Raw genomic sequence first — 15529 nt, forward strand, 5'->3', positions numbered from 1 at the left:
AGCCTTCGCCGCAGGGGGTGGTTGTGTCTGTTTCTGTGGAGGCGGTTCTGTATGCTTTCCTTGGTCTCCCACATATGAATCAGGCACAGGTCTATTTGCTCGAGATTTGCTTCTTCAGGAACGGTTTTAGTGGCCAAGTCGATGTTCTCATGTGCAAGTTTCACCCACTCCTCGACATCTTCGATAATAGGGCAGTCTCGCATTTGTCGGATTTTCCGGAAGAGGTCCCAGTCAATTACTGTGTGCTTGCGCCCCATTGATTATGTGGGTCCTGCCACGAGGAGCGCTTCCACGATATAATGATCTCTGGCTAGGTTGATAAGCGTGTTTCTCCATTGTGCGCTGTTTACGTTCTTTACAATACTCAGATAAGGCGTGGTATCGCGCTGGACGCTGTTGCCCTGTCTAGTTGGGTGCGCCGGATCCGTTAAGACTCTGAGATTCAGCTGTTGCATGGTATCAGATACCTGCTGGTGCTGTTTTGTGGGTCGGGGGTATCCCTACGCTGGGCGGGGTGCAGTAAAATCCCCAACGACAACTAGAGATTGGCCATGGGAAACCAGGTGAGCCATCTGGAGCAAGGACCCGACATTACGGTATAGTCTTGGGGCGCTGTATACATTGAGGACGTACAACATTTGTATCTTCTTCGTGGTAGCGGGCAGGATTTCAAGAAAAACAAATTCCGGCACCTGGCATTCAAGCAATATTTGCTTTTCTGGAATGTTTCGATGCACGCGGGTTTCGATGCACCTCTCTTGGCGAGGGTCTACCAAGATCTGTCGGAACGTAGTTGTAACCCGTGTATCCCGAGAGTTTATCTGTGACCTCAGTTTCTTGTAATGCTATGATATCTGGTGTAGTCTGATGGTTTAAGCCCCTGTTTAAGCCTGTATGCTCTACAGTTCCACTGCCAGTTGCAGTAAGAGTGCCTATCGTTGTGTTTGCCCGGTTCATGCGCCATGTTGATCAGAGCCTGGTTGGACGGTAGTCAATTGTACGGCTTCAGCGTAGGGGGATGCACCGTATCCCCTTGAAAAAGAGAGGGGCGAATAGGTACGACTTGGGGGGATGGTGTTCGCGGCGATATACACGCCGAAGGGAGTTGAGCGACCTTAAATTCGAGAGCGGTGACCTTGAGGTCAATAGTCTCCCTGAAATTCGCCAATGCCGTGGCTAGAGAATTCACTGCACATTAAAGCTCCTCAAATCCTTACATTAAGCGCTGCTCCAGTTGTTGCATTCGATGGCTTTCTTGTGATGGGCGATCAGCCGCCTCCTCAGCCTGTCTCTTGTTACGCGGAGGGTTTTCTTCAAAAGAGTGTGAAGCCGGTGTTCCGGCTGGCGAGGTGGCCGTGCTACAGCTAGGTTTCATATGTGCGAGCTCGGTTTTGAGTTGTCTATTCTCGTTTGCACCTGGCCCAGTATAGCCGTAATGGCCTGTAGCTCTTCCTGTTTGTTATCTTTTGTTTCACGCATGTGGATACCTTGTGTTTGTGCCCCTGCTGTAACAGTTTGGGAAGCTTTGCTGCCCAGCTCACCTGCGCGGTGCCGTTTGGTGTTCCGGGGCTGCAGGGCTGTTGCGTGGTGGGCCTGACTCGGCTGGATCAGGGTCCCGGTTCTTGGACTTGGAGCGGGACTGTCGTTGATGCTTGCTGGACTTCTTGTGTTTCTTCTTTGATAACGAACCACCGGAGGTGGCCGTGAGAATGAAAGTGAACGGTCCCTCCGCTGTCTGGAAGAGTCTCGTTTCTGGCTGCGGAATCGTTGGTGGCGCCACTGTCGCTGCTTGACGACGAAGGGGGTGCGGTAGCGCTTTTTTGCACTGCTTGTCAAAAGGGTGGTCCTGTCCGGTAGGGTAGTCCTTGTCCTCCTGCCTCCCCCCCCAGGAATGTTTCGTTCCAGGCTGGGGGGCGGTTTAAGTAGCCTGAGAAACCGTCTGAAGTCGCCTGCAGACGCGGAGCCTGCAGTTTTAAGGACCTTCTTGCTCATATCAAGCTGAAAACAAGGGCTACGTCAACGTCTGATCCCTGTGCCCGCTCCAGATGCAGTCCTTGTCAACATATACCGCCCGGCTGCATTTCGCGCCGGATACACCGAGCAGCACCGGGAACCTGCCGAGAGCCGATCGAGGCAGTCCCGCTGTTTCGCTGGCGGAACAGGAAGGACGGGAAATGGCGGAACAGTAGGAGAAGCCTCATATAGGCATACATGTGGTCTGGACTTTACCGTGTCATTCCTTGTCTTTACACTGGTACAAAGTATAATCACATGACAGAACACGTCACTGTATTTTGTTCAGTCAGCTGTAAATCCTTGGTATGTTTATTTTTCTACCGACATCGCCTTTCATTGACTATTGCATTTTGTGCTGTATGAAAAGCATTGCTCTGCCCATACTGTATTTCCTCCACATCAACAAAACTGCACAATTCCCTTTATTGCGGAGGTTTGTTTTTTGGCACTATTCCATTGTTTCCTTGACCTCCCTCTTGGTTAGAATCAGCATTCTGCATTTGCCTAACCGGAATTTCAATGAAGCCATGTCTGTTCGATTTAACGCATAAAATTAAAATGAAATTAAAGAAACGTGCAACAAGCTCAACACTCAACAGCAGTGCAATAAGGTGTTCCGCGAAGCGTAAGTTTACTCTTCGCGTAACTAGCACAAAAAATAACAAAAAGGCGATTACTTAAGAACGAAGACGCACGTTTGCTGGCTTCACCGCCATAATATACGAATCTGCCGCACGTGCAGTCCACTGCTATTCGAAGGTTATCGCGGAAAAGCTACTCTTTCAAATGAAGCAGACAGAACACCAGCGTTAGCAAATCTTCCATGCCAGTTTCATTATGCTTGATAACAAAGAATGTAAAGCTTGAAAACCAAAGTGTGGCAAGTCAGTCGTTCGGGCCATTGTTGTAGCATAGAACAGCCAACAAGGGAGAGAAGAGTGCGAAATCTTAATTTTCATGGTTCCGAAACGAAACCGTAGGACATTGGTACGCGTGGCCGCTCGATGCTGGCGCGATAACCTTCAAATTGTGCCGGACTTTATTTCATAGCTGATAATAAATCTTTTAGTCCCTTTGCTAAAGGAAAATCTAAAACACGCAAATCTTGATAGTAAACACCCAGTGTTGGCCTCCACTTCCGCCTGACAAGCTTCGGGGACCGCGCGGCACTCACGAGCGCGTGCCCGCATAACCGTCAGCTCTACGGCCAATGAATCACCCTTGGTATACCCATAGACCGGCGAACGGAAATTTAGTTCATCATCATTATCATCATCATCTAATCTCCTTAAGGTGGGCTTTACTGTTAGCGTTCAGCATACACAAATCGCACGTTAAAGTCAGTTATTTCAAGCTTCGTTTGAAAAACAACGCACAAGAAGCCTTGCCTACATATTTCCCCGTCGCATCTTTGGGACGACCCCCCCAACCCCCCCCGAAAAAAACCCCTGGCTACGCGCCTGCCACGCATTCGGGATCTTCTTCCACAGGGTTAGCGGCGCCACACGCGCTGAAAACTGCGTGGTCTAACCAAGACAACACGTCCTTCCGTTGCCCCAACTACCGCAGGGAGAGCACACCTCATGCTTTTTATTATGGATGTAGCAGCGGTACTCCGCAACGCGGTAATATACGAAATAGGGTACCTTGCTACCAGAGAGGGCTATAGTTGCCGAGTTTGTGTGTCCGATCCTTCTAGCGTGGAGGGCTGCGGGCTTTCAGAAATACGCAATATTTGTTGCTATGCCTTCGGGTGAGTCGTAAGGGGGGATGCTGTGGATGACCCCCCTTACGGAATTTTCTTGGAGCAGCCACGTAGGCTCGGGTAGGGTAAGTTTCGCCGATCTTGACTTCTTCAATGCAAGTGTATCTTACCGCTGTTTCTTGAAGCGCGGTGCTGATAACCACAATATTTTAAGTCTGGTTTGCTCGGTAAATGTCCGTTGAGGCGAGTTCTTGCTCTATCCCGGCATCCGGTAGGATGGTGTCTCTCAAGATAGCTTCACTGATGTGCGCAAAATTGAGACCGCTCCGTGGCCGGATCACTACTTTGATGTCGTCTTTGGGTAGGCGTGGGCATCGCGGACGATGAATGGGACGATTCTGGTGCTGCGTCATTGCCTCGTGGGTTGTTTTCGGAGCGGAGTGTGCCCTTTGATCGGCTGACGGCGCGTTCAATGCAGCCGTGGGATGACGTGGTGAGGTGCGGCCATGCTTGCGCCCGTAACATTGGAGCCAGCCCGTGGTGTCTTCATATTCTTCTTGTGAGATGGATTCACCGGTTGCCGTGGTTACAAGCCTTAGAGCTGAGCTGATTGCTTTCGGCGACGTGGAAGCATCGCCCGGTGCGCTGGCCACCACTGCTTGATTGATTGATTGTGGGGTTTAACGCGCCGACGCAACGCAGGCGATGAGGCGCGCCGTAGTGGAGGGCTCCGGATTAATTTTGACCACCTGGGGATCTTTATCGTGCGCCGAAATCTCGTACACACGGGCGTTTTTGCTTTTCGCCTCCATCAGAAAAGCGGCCGCCGCGGCCGGGAATCGAACCCGCGACCTCGTGCTCAGCAGCGCAACGCCTTAGCCACTGAGCCACCGCGGCGGGTGGCCACCACTGCTGATGTGGCTTCCGCGCCGCCATGGTCCCCTGCAGCTGCTGGCGATTTGCTACGAATTATGATATGCTAAACAGCTTGATTGTTAAAAATACTCCTAACAATAGAGAGCCCTGAATGTCCTTTTGAGCACACTAAATGAACAAACGCAGTCGTTAGGTTGGGTGGCCAACGTCTTGTATGCTAAGTGCAACTTTTTACGGGCCGCGGAAAGCCCACATTTTCGTTGCAATATTTTTTGTCGTCGCACTTTCACCCTTGGGAACCGCACTTTCACCCTTGGGTTTTTTGGGAAACGCTATTAAAAGACATGTTCGTCATAGATTCTCCTATGTGTGTCACGAAGCACGGAGTCCTGCTACAGGATGCCTTTTTTTGCACTTCCGTCGTAAAAAAGAGTCTTCTTCTCAGCGGATCGGAGGGTCGCAGGTAGATATGTGAGTGGGTGAAAAAAAGAAAAAAAAACGTATTAGGAACAGAACGCCTAATTTTGGTATTTTTCAACCAGAATATTGCAAAAAGCAAACAGAGCTTGTCTGGGGAAATTTGTAGAGATGCGACCAATCTTCAGTGAGGGAAACGCTTTCTGGAATCAATGCCTCGACGGCAAACCATGCGCAGTTTTTGAGAGCAGAAGCTCTGCTGGGACATGTGTGATGCAGCATGTAACCGTTAGTCTTTTCAGTTTTAACGGAAAATATAGGACACTTAAGTCTCATAAGTGAATTGAAGGCGAAAGCCAGCGATTATTAAAGACTTCTTCACTGCTGCATCGTGTTCGCTGCGCAGTCATATTCATGTGTCATGCGGCACCCATCCAGATAATACAGGGTTTTAGTACAGCGGGAGCTAGCCTTTAGCGCGCGGTATTCCGTGCGCGCCTCCTAGTACGCATGCGCAGTACGCAAACTGATGATTTCCGTTTGCGGGCGCACGCAATTTTCCCGAGTTTTCGTTCGGTGCTTTGTGGCGTTGCGGGTCGCTCGCGCGGCTGGCGCTGGTCTCGCGACACTTGTTTGCACGAGACGGCCAGCCCCCGCTGGCCGCTGCCGGCCGGAATGGTTCTGTGCGCGCGCGCCTCGCCTTCACCGACGATCTCGCGTTGCTGAAAGTGACGGGTACCCGCGGCCGCCCAGAATACTACACTGTACTTTACTGTATCGCTGCGCCAAGTCGTACTGAACAGAACCGCTGTGGGGGGTACCACCGTTTACCTTGGGTCGCGGTCGCATGGGCAGCTTGGCTTGCGAAATTGTTGTTCTTTGTGGATATTTTAGATGGCGATAGCTACGCTTCTCAGCAGCACCACGCTATTCACGGAATGTTTCTGGCGCTGTGCTAAAAGCGGGGTTGGTAGAAAACGTTTGTGGAGCGCAAGCGCAATATTTCGCGCGCACTAAACGCTAGCTCGCACTATACAAAAACTCTCTAATTCTTGTTCAACCCTGGCACAGTAAAGGGTGGTTACAGCACTTGGCTGCGTCTCTTGGCGACCCGCATTTAAGTCCCATTTGAACCCTACAGCGTTTTTTATATTCATTTATATATTTAATATAGTTTCTTTATTCATTTTCTTTTTACAGCAGCCTAATTTGGTTTCATTCGTGAAGTCAGCAGCAACTGCGGTCAGTTTTTGCGTTTGATGAGACATCTAAGTTCTTAAGAAGTATGCCGACATTATACATATCTGTGCGGAATCGTCATCTTTCAACTTCTTTCTAAAAAAAACACGAAAAAATCCTGTTCCACCCCCCTCCCCCTCACAATGTCACGAAAACTTACACGTGAAGTTGCGGCGGCAGCTTTGGTTAATTAGCTCTGCCGTCGGCACTGTTCGTCTATATTTATCTTTTAGGGGCGAAGCCTCTTAGGGGCTGGTGCTGTTGGTTTCTCCTGCGTCGTCGTGATTGTCCTCTCATGTAGTCATGGCACTAAAACACCGAGATAGTACAAGAGGACTGTGATTTGGGCGAGTTGGTGAATGTTCATGATTGTCAATCATGATTGTCAATCATGACCGCTGGATTGTCAATCATGACCGAGATAGTAGTTTACGCTTCGCGATAGAACATAACGCGTACTAAAAAACACCGGGACACTCGTTTACGCCTCGCGCTAGAGGTCTTCGTGCTTCAAAAACAAGAGACTGTTACAGCCAAGCTGTATACCTCTACCCCAAAAGGTTTTGTTCCGTGGGCAAAAACGCCAAGGCGCCAAGAATATACTTACACACTGCATGCTTCGCACCTCCACAGGTTTCACGTTAGTGGAGATTGCCCGAGATTTTTTACTCCATTACCACGCCTATCGTTAGGGCGCGCTCATATTAGGTCGATACAATGACGGCACGACGGCGACGCCGACTTACCAGTTGACACACCGCGTTGTCACATGACGACGACGGCGAGAAAAACACGTCGGCTGATCGAAATATGCGCAGTGGGACTGGATCCCCGACCGAGAGACGCCAACAAAACCGGTCAGAGCACCGGTAGACCGGAATTTTTGAGATAAAAAGAAAACTGCGCACACAAAACATTCGGGCAGTAATGAATGCGGCTCTGTATTAGAAGCGACTCCCGTTAGTGGCTAGGGCTGTTGGCTTCTTGTTTCGTCGTCGCAACCGTCGTCTCATCTAGTCACGGTACCGAAACACCGGGACACGCGTTTACGCATCGCGCTAGAGATTTTCGTGCTTCAAGGACAAGTGAATTTTACAGCAAAGCTGTATACCTCCACCTCAAACGATTTCATTTCCGTTGGGGAAAACGTCAAGGCTCCAAGAATGCACTTATAAACTGCTTGCTTCGCCCCTCCACAGGTTTAACGTTACTGGAGATGGCACGGGATTTCGTTAGTTTAGCAACCTGGCCGGTCGCTGGCTTCATAGCCGCTCTATGTTCTGAAGGTTACAGTTGCGCGGCAGCAGCGCACAAGGGCCTGGCACAGAACAGTGTTCGAGTCGGGTGCCCCTAGCGCACTCACAGTCCGCTCCATCTACTGGACGAAGTGCCACCAGGCTGGCTTGGGGTGGGAGCGCAATCCACCGCATCCGCTCGCGCTCGCCATACTGAGTTTAGGCCTAGCGTCAGAGCACCGAGAGTTCTTGGTAGCAGACACCCGACCACACAATGTTGCAGCGTATACCGATAAAACACGGCGCCTTGCCCAAAAGTACCGCGCAGTGTTGCATTCGAGGAGCACGTCCTCCGCCGCCTCAGCCTCCCACACAAGGGGCATCCTGTGCAGCACGGCAAAAAGAAGCCACGTTCCTCCTGCCGTGATCCTACCGGTAGCAACCCGGACTGGAACTGGAACAAAAAGTTTCTGGACCCAGTGGGAATCGGCAGGCCCGTGATCCGTTTCAGTACGTCCCGTTTGGCCGCCTCGACTGGTGGTCGAAAAGGTCGTGGTATAGCCGAAGGAGCTGAACCGTTAGATTATAGTCCCACGAGAACTGCTAGTTGATTTACAGCGGCAGCGATTTTCCTATAGAAATGGGCGGATTGAACGCCATGGTGCAGTTGGGCTATTATCACCGGTCACTTTGCCATGTGGGCAGATCAGATCGACTGGAGCGCTCCACGGAGAAAAGAGCCGGAGTGGTCCCGGAAGTGTGCAAATTGGACTCTGCACATAGAACATATAATTTGCAAAGCTAACCGCTAGTTGGGTTATCTGCGCCATAACGTCTCGAACTCCCAAACCTGAATGAAACTTTCGCTTGGTAAAATACTAAACAAGTCAAAACTCGAGTATACTACGCCAGTGTGGGGCCGCTCCCACGATAGTATAATTACTGCTCCAGAAATGGTCAAAATATGTCTTTTCGCTTCATTCACTGCAATTATAACCGTGCTGCAAGCATCACGTCCATGAAATTCATCACCGGGCTGCCTTCTCTAGCTTCCAGTCGAGCCACTGTTCATCTTACATTGCTTGACAAGCTTACCATCATCCCACCTTGCACAACCAAATCATTCGTCAACCGAAATCGATTTCTTTCCGAAACAATCATGCTCACAAAGTTGGTATTGAAAATAGTAACACACTACATTTTTCTGAATAATTCATCCTGAGAAGTTCGCACGAGTGAAGCCGCCTTCCGGCAGATGTCGTGGCCACACGTGATAATCGTCTATTAAGTGGAGAGCATTTTACGAGCTCGCCTTGTCGTCGTAGCTGGGTCGGTGGACCCAAGAGAACACACAAAGAGAATTTATTAAAAACTAGTTACAGCTAGGACCCGTTGTAGTTGCCTACTACACGGGTCGACAGGGCACAGGATATACACAATGTTCCACAGAGAAAAAGAAAGGGAACATCACACAAGTTCACAAAAAAACTATGTCCGCCGCACACAAGGTTCTTTACAATAATATCCGTGGCACGAGGTTCAGACACAGCAGTTCTGCGTGGGTGTCAACATAAAAACCATAACAGGTCACACACATCCTATACAAAAATATTGTACGGTCGGCTACAGAAAATCCTTTTTACGGTCGTCTTTAGCTATTTGGCCCAAATATCTTTCGCCGTTTCTAAGGGTGTCTTTAGCGATTCGTATCGCCATTCCTATGGGTGTCCTTAGCTTCTTCTATAACCGGTTCTACGGCTGTCTTTAGCTATTCGTATCGACATTCCTATGGGTGTGTTTAACTTTTTTATAGCCGGTTATATGGTTGTCTTTAGCTATTTGTATCAGCATTCCTATGGGTGTCTTTAGTGTCTTCTATAACCGGTTCTATGGCTGTTTGTAGCTATTCGTATCGACATTCCTATGGGTGGGTTTGGCGTCTTCGATAGCCGGTTCTGTGGTTGTCTTTAGATATTCGTATCGACATTCCTATGGGTGTCTTTAGCTTCTGCTATAGCCGGTTCTATGGCTGTCTTTAGCTCTTCTTTCGATATCGCTATGGCTATAGAAGAAGCTGAAGACACCCTCAGGAATGTTCATAGGAATGGCTAAAGACAGCCACAGAAACGTCTACAGATAATTGGGCCAAATAGCTAAGGACAACCATAAGAAGGGTTTTCAATAGCCGACCATACAATATTTTTGCATAGCCTGCAGCCAGAAGAGAATCACCACTACTTGAAACGCACCGACAGCAGCAGCCGCTGAGAAATTAATAACACGCTACCATACCGGCATATAGCCTTGCGGATTTCTAGAACTTCTCCTGTGGCACTTAGGGTGCCTGCCTATCTGCATTCTGTAATATATGCTCCGTGAACACTTCAGCGATATATGGGGAGTGCAAGGTTGCGATTGCAAACACTTCGCCAGTTTTCGTTCACAAAGGCTGAAAAACAAACAAACAAGGAACGCAAAACCAAGGGGTTTATTCATCCCATTCATTCCATAAAGGGCTACTATCTACGCTACTTCTCTTCCAGTAAACAGTTGTTCACATATGCCAAACGAAACACACAGCACACGCATTCCAACACACTGGCTCATGTTTATGTTACTTGCCCGACTGCCTCACTACGCGGCACATTCCCCGCGAACGCCCACAGAGACAGAAATACCTACAGGTGCTGGGTAGTCCACAGAAAAAAGAGAGCACTCAGAAGTCGTTCATTTCACTCAGTAATCAATACACAAAGCTGCAAGTACGGTGGCTAAAATGAAAATGAACTCTTAATAAAACAATCAGGACGGTCGCACAAAATGCAATAAAAAAAACGGTTTCCAAGTCCGCTCAATTATATCCTTGTAAATTTTCCCAGTTCACGAAAAAATAATTATCTTTGTCTCATCACCGCGGCCAAATATTCACTTCTGTGTACGTTGCAATGCCCATGTGGTGCAGGGTACGTTGGAGACGTATTCTTGAACACCAAAAAAAGTCGTGCATTTCTCGCACTATACAGCCTCTTCAGTTCGTAAGATCACTCACCCTGGAGTTTTGCGTGCGATTAAATTTCTGTCGCGGTATCGCAGGTATCCATTTTCGCATGACTTCAAGTTGATGTTAGTTAATCGTAACACTCACCGTAAACATGGAAATTTATGACAGCGAAAAGCGGCACATTTGCTTGGCGTCACACCCTCTGCCCGAACACATTGCGGTCGAATCGTAAATTCCCAGCACCAGGCGAAACGTGCTTTGCCCGGACGCATGAGCAAGGAGACGAAATGTGGCTGACTCAGTGCATCCTGGTAAAAGCAGGTCCATCGCGCTAGCAAATAGTGCGGAGATACGAGCCCATCTTGCGACCTTTTTATAACTTCTTCGCTGGTAATTATTTTATTTGGTAAATACAACATCGCCCAAAGTTTTGTTTTCTTCATCCGAAAAAATATATCGGTTCTCAGTACTAGGGAAAAATTGTCTGTCACTATCATTGGTGCGCGCACAAACACTAACACAGCGCGGAACGCCTGACCCTCGTTTCAACAAAAACTTTCCTTCGCACGGCCGGGCTACAGCGTCGACGCTCGCTGCGCGCACGCCGCCCCACCCCGGCCGTGTCCTTCGGTACCCATTGCCAAAACCAGTGTGCCAAACAAACAACCGAAAATAAAACAGGAAGCATGGATGTCTCCTCCATGACCCGCTAGCGGGTCATGGTCCCCCTACCTTTCCATCGCTTCCCAGAATTTCCTTTCCGTGCCTCCTTGGGTCCGGCGTGGGTCGCTCTCCCCCTTTCTCAATGACTAATCTCGAAGTGGGCTCCGCGGGAGAAGGAATGGGGTAATTCGCAGATACCACCATATTTCTGACTGTGTCCGCACATACCATGGGCCGCGAAAGTTCGTTCCAATTTGCTTCGACGCTGAGAGGGCCGTTTTCAGAGAAGCTCGCTTTTTTACTTGACCGCGGCAGCGAAGGGCCGCAGAGGAAGAATTCTCCGAACTTATACGTCTTTCGGTCAACGCTCATCTGCAAGCTTTGCCGAAGCGCAGTATCCAAAGTTGCAATCTCAATTTGAGCGTTAATTTGTAGCTGCCTTGAATTGTACTTTTCCCGAATTGTTGGTATAATAAGTACCTTACGTTATTGAACAAAAACTTTCATACAACCGGTCGATGAACCTCATCATCGTTATTCAATCTGTGTTGTAGATGTGGCTAGGTAAATTATGAGTATATGAATTACGCGTCATAAGTCATATTGAAATCAGCGGAATAGGATTTAATGGTTGCTGTAATTATACATTTATGGGGTAACACATTCTTATTAGCGGCTGGAGACTTGGAGCCTCATGTCACTATATACTTAGCTAAGGAAGCTTTTGTGGATGCAGGCCTGTAAATTATGCGGCAAACGCTTGCCTAATTCCAGCTAAATGGTTAAAGAAGCTGAAGCTGCATGGTTTTGAGACTGTAGAGTTAGAGGTGGACAACGGCCTATAGCCAGCCAAATTAGTTTTTATGGCTTTCTCTCTTTAGCTTTATTACGAACTCTTTTGAATAGCTGGTAAAAGACAGCTGAATGGTTTCAAGTCTGTAAACTTAAAGCTAAACAATGGTCTATAGCCAGCCAAAAACGCTTTGTCACGGCTAGGTCTATAGAACTAAAGCCATACATAATTATTTAGCTGCCTACCGTAAACTGAATAGCTGTGACTTTATAGACTAAACACACTAAGATATCCTATAATCGTCTAAAAAGAATTGTATGGTTTACATTCTTTAGTGCAGGATGCATAAAAACCCAAATAGCTGGCTATAACCTAATTTATGCCCTTTTATAGGTGACCATAGGGATCCATAGGCGGCTATAGCTCACCATACATTTTTCCCTAGGTGCCCATAAGGCATTTTTGTATAGGAGATCTGTTCTATTCAGTGCTCATGTCTATGACCGTACAGAGAGGCATGCTCAGCCAGGCTGCCTAAACTGCACCTTGGCCTCTCACCTACAACTCCCTTCAGCACGCAAGTGTTACACCTTATTAATAAGGCACGATACACCAATGCATGGTGCTATTGGCAACCTTGATGAAGCGAGTCGACTAACGCATGGCGAAAGATTATTCACCCAGCGCCACCAGCTCATGCTGCAGGTGCTCTATGACCATTTCCCGAACGCGCCACAAGAGGGGATACATGGCACGCTGTGCGCCCACACACAGCAAAGGCGCCCACACACAGCAGAAAGCTGACGAATGGATCTTTCGATTTCTTGTGGGCGCCCAGCCTAAGCTCAAACATACTTCTGAGTAAAACCAAGAATGTGGTGGCCACACGACACTCAATTAGAGCAGGCACTAGCGTCTCAGTGCGTCCGCATTGCGGTCACCGGGCAGAGTGAACCACACCAAATGCTGCAAGGCTGTCACACGTCGGCAGGGCTCTCCAGCCACGCAGCCACCCGAAATAACGAACGTCTGCAGGAATCACCGCTGACGTTAACTGTTGCCAGCGGGCCCCACGATCATTCAATTGCCCAATAGCAAATTTCTCGCATATCAGTCGCAGATGAGGCTCTAATAACTAAATCTGGCTTGCCCGACTGAAATACTCTAAGTGTTTTAACAACGTACTTATAGAAAGCCGGCGGCTGCAAGGCTGTACGTCCGGTAATGGGCTCATAAAACAACAAGCGAGCATTACCCAAGAAATAGCGAAGCAGAGCCTGCCCCGGGTATTCATCATCTTTTACCAGTTCCTACATACTACGTAACGCTAGCACACTTGACATCGTGTGCATGGCAAGCTAAACCCCCTGTGATGCGGGGCAGACGCAGCAGAGCGCGCGCAACTGACTCGGTCTTGCTAGCCCAGAAAAATGACCCGGATTTTGTGGCCGGCCGACGGGTTAGGTCACGAGGTGACCGAGCCACCTTCGCCACGTAAAAGAACGCTGCTGGCACGCACGGCTTAATGATATACACATAAAGAGAATTTATTAAAAACTAGTTACAGCTAGGACCCGCTGTAGTTAGCTACTACACGGGTCGACAGGGCACAGGATTGATGCAATGTGCCACAGAGGAAAGGAAGTGAACATCACAAAAGTTCACAAAACAACTAGTACACCGCACCGAAGGTTCTTTACAATAATGTCCGTGGCACGAGGCTCGAACACCATAGTTCACGCGTGGGAGGGAACATAAAAACCTGAACACTTTACACAGCCCCACGGCGTACCGTCGTAGCGGCGTCCCACAGAGGCTTAGAAAGCGAAGCGGTTAACGTAGACATAAGCATTCGAAACTCGTGAACCGCTGGCGCTCGTAATACATGTCCCCGTTGTTTAGTACAGAGAGAACTGCAGGTACATTTGAGGCAAAATATACGTAATTAACTGGCAGCGTCTGCGTTCATTTAGTTAGGAAGGCTCGTTGGGTTGGATTTTGCGATAGTAAGCGAACAAAAGTGGCAATGCAAAATGGCACGTTCCATACTGCGCAGTAAGGCGCCGGCGGCGACGGCACGTGCTAAAGAACACAGAAAGAACAGAGCACAAAAGAAAGAGCACAAAAAGTAGTAAAAGTAGTAGTAGCTCCTTTATTAGTAAGGAGGGCCAAAGGCCGGTTTAGGGAAGAGGAAGAGGAACAGGGGAGGGGAATGCAGTGTCTTTTACAGGGACGTGGCAGCTTGCAGGGACCACAGCCGACCCCAGCTACACTGCCCGTGCTAGGCCACTTTTGATGGCAAACAGCCATATTTTGTGCAGTACCGGTTTCTCAATAGTGCGATAGTCTTCTGGAGTGCCTGTGGGCTCGTGGAAAGATGTGATGATGTCTGAGCGATGTTGCGAGAAGAAGGAGCAATCTCGAAGGAGATGGTTAAGGTCTGCATATGTGAGGGTATTGCAGAATGTACATTTGAGAAGGAGATTGGGTGAGAACCATTTTCGGATTATGTGCGTGGTGTAGGTGGCATTTGCTAGGAGCTTGTTGGGAAATACCTCACCGCCTCGTGGTAGGGGAGGAATGCCAGTTAGGTACCCTTGAGGGGTGGCAGCGATGTAGCGGTTCCTCTTGTCGCGCTTATGTCGAAGTAACAGCAGGGAAGCAGGTAGCGGTGACGGAGTCGGCGTGCTTGGAACCAGCGGATGTGTAATGATAACACTGTCCCGTTCCGCAGAATGGGCGGCCTGGTTACCCGTGCAAGCTGTCTCGTGGCCGGGAACCCATTCAATCCGTACAGATACCCCGTTGCGACGGAGTAGGGCAACATGGGTCAGGGTTTGTTGTGTGAGAGGGTTGAGAGAGGATGGGCGTCTGAGTTCTGGAACTACGCCGATGGACTCCGTGAGGATGCGAATATGGGATGGGGGCATCTGCGAGACGTCGAAGCTTATGTGGTTGAGAGTACCGATGACAGCATGGAGCTCAGCCTCCAATGGCGTGATGTGGAGAAAGTTAAGACTAGCTGTGCCGATGAGATCTGGGTTCTCCGAGCTGTGCCAAGCCAGCCTGATGGTGTGGTCGCTGACACTTGCATCCATATAGATGTCATTCTCACCCGGGCAACAAGGACCGGTTTAGCTTTTCTAGGCGCTTTTTGTGCCGCGTGGAGTGACTGCGCGGGACTGGTTTCGAAGGTGCATCAGGGGCGACGTCAGGGAGAGCCCATGGAGCCATTGGGCTTAGCACGTTGTGCGTGTGTTTGTGTGTTGTGTTGTGTTTTATGGCACATAAGCAACTTAGGCTATCATGCGCCAAACAGAAGGTTTTGTGTATTTTGTGGATAATAACGGTTACAGCACGTTACAGCTTGCTTAGAATCCGTGCTTCTTTTATAAAACTAAAAACGGAGGAAATTTTAACAAGTGCGTTTTCTCCTAAAAGTAGACTGGGGTGAAATGGAATGTGTTCGTCGTAGAACAGCCTAAAATGCTTTTTCCTTAGGACCTCAAATTTCATACATGAGAGTAACATGTGGTTTACTGTTAGCTCTTGGTCGCATTCCTCACATCTCGGTTTATCTTCTT

The sequence above is a fragment of the Haemaphysalis longicornis genome, unplaced genomic scaffold, assembly GCF_048455015.1.
Source record: "Haemaphysalis longicornis isolate Haplotype H1 unplaced genomic scaffold, Haemaphysalis longicornis Haplotype H1 scaffold_16, whole genome shotgun sequence".
Lineage (NCBI taxonomy): Eukaryota > Metazoa > Arthropoda > Arachnida > Ixodida > Ixodidae > Haemaphysalis > Haemaphysalis longicornis.